At 35.8% G+C, this 1,957-nt stretch overlaps 1 protein-coding gene across 1 annotated transcript in view; it reads right to left on the reverse strand.

Moving 5' to 3' along the window:
- The window catches only part of LOC106869112 (bridging integrator 3), a 39,145-nt gene that overhangs the window by 11,995 nt on the left and 25,193 nt on the right, over nucleotides 1–1,957 (reverse strand). The window lies entirely within an intron of this gene.

Here is a 1,957-nt window from a genome sequence, read left to right on the forward strand (position 1 = left end):
CCAACATGTTTCTGCCTGGGCACATATATGCATTGGGATCTTTATGATTTGACGGGCAACACTTGTTTTCTTAACGAAACACTTTCAAACTTGGGACACTGGTAGAATGTGTCATACAAAACAACTTTTTTCTCTTAGCCTTCTTAACAAAAAATTGTACATCGCAAGTTATTTCATGTTAAAGTTGTCGTATTTCTGTAATTTCAACCAATCACTGACGTCTATTCAGCTGAATACAGTCAGTGCTCTTTTTAGAAACAATAATTTTTACCGGTGTTAAGAGTGTTATTCCCTGTTTAATTATATCATTATTCCCTAGTAAGGTGTTAGGGTTTGGGTTAGTGTTATGGTTATGGACTATATGTAATCTGAACCTTTCCCCCCCTTATTATTATTTTTATTTTTACGGAGTCCCACGTTTTAGGCTATGGAGATTCCGATTCTGAAAAAAATTTTTCAAAAATCTCAATTTCAAAATTTCGATTCCCCCCCCCCCACCGGTTTTTATATAGATCCACACGGTGGAAAAAGTGAAAAAAAAATAGTGTAGTAGTTGAAGTGCACCTTATATGAAATAAATATGAAGGAAAAAATGCGCTTTGGCAAATGGGGTCTCCGCTACATTAGTCCTCACTTCAATGGCTATAGACTCTTTCACTGTCTCTTCTTCATTGCCATCCTTGTATGTTCTTAATGTGCATACATCTAAGCCTACATACACACGCATACATCTTATTCTTATGACGGCCTGACTATTATTCTGTATATATGATGCACATACAAACACATACATGTTAACATATCAATAAATCTTCTCTTAAACATTCTACCCGGTTGTGTCTCTTATTTCCCTCTGGTACATATATGCATTGTTCTATTTATATTTATCGCATCGACCGTGTGATGTACTAAGGAGCCATTCTCATCACCTCACTTCACACAGACGTCAAAAATCAGTGACCTGTTCCAACTCCTTGAAACTACAAAACAATTATAATGGGAGGAGATACTCCAAAGGTATCTAAACCTTCAATTCTTTGATTAAGTACAATTGATGTTTGTTAACATCATTGATGAACACTAGCTTAAGACTAGTTGCTAGGTGATCCTGCTAGATATAGCACTTAAAATGGTATCTTGCAAAAAGAAAAGACATGCTGGATAATGTAGTGGTGGATAAAGCATACATGAAAATAAGACAGAAAGCCTTTGAATCATATGTTTGCTTGATCACAGCTGGCAGGGACTAAAACAACTCAAATGTAGATTTGAAATATTTTACCTCTCCTGAGTTTTAGAGTCCAATAGCTTTCTAAACAATATATTTTTCTATCTTTTATCCATCTTCTTATGCTGACATGAGAAGAATAGCTTTGAAAATGAAGACTTTGTACACTATTGCTTATATAGATATATTCTCACAGCTATTCTCCCGCCAATGAAGTAGAGTGGAATATGTTAGTTCAATAGGTAGGCTGAACTAAACAGATACTCTTTCAACCATAGATCAGAGTGGAATCTGTTAGTTCGACAGGGAAACAAAGGTAAGAGAGAAATATTTAAGAGAAACAGAATTATACTGTTATTAGTGAAGGAATTTATGTTAGTTTCATATGCAGTTTATTAATTCTATGACAAATGGGCTCTTCAACCAAAAGTTTTAGTTTTTGTAGGCATGGTAGTGTGATTAAGAAGCTTGCTTCCCAACTGTGTGGTCTCAGGTTCAGTACCACTGTGTCGTACAGGAGCCTTCTGCTACAGCCTCAGGCCAACCACAACCTTGAGAGTGAATTTAGTTGACAGAAACTGAAAGAAGCTCGGTGTGTGTGCACACGTGCAAATGGATGTATGATTACTACTGTTGAGTTTAGAGCTCCACGTAGATTATCATCATCCAATCTTCTTCCAGTATAGTGGTTTAGTTACTGCTATATTTAATAGTATTACTACTTATGAT

Source organism: Octopus bimaculoides, chromosome 2 (genome assembly GCF_001194135.2).
Source record: "Octopus bimaculoides isolate UCB-OBI-ISO-001 chromosome 2, ASM119413v2, whole genome shotgun sequence".
Taxonomy (NCBI): Eukaryota; Metazoa; Mollusca; class Cephalopoda; order Octopoda; family Octopodidae; genus Octopus; species Octopus bimaculoides.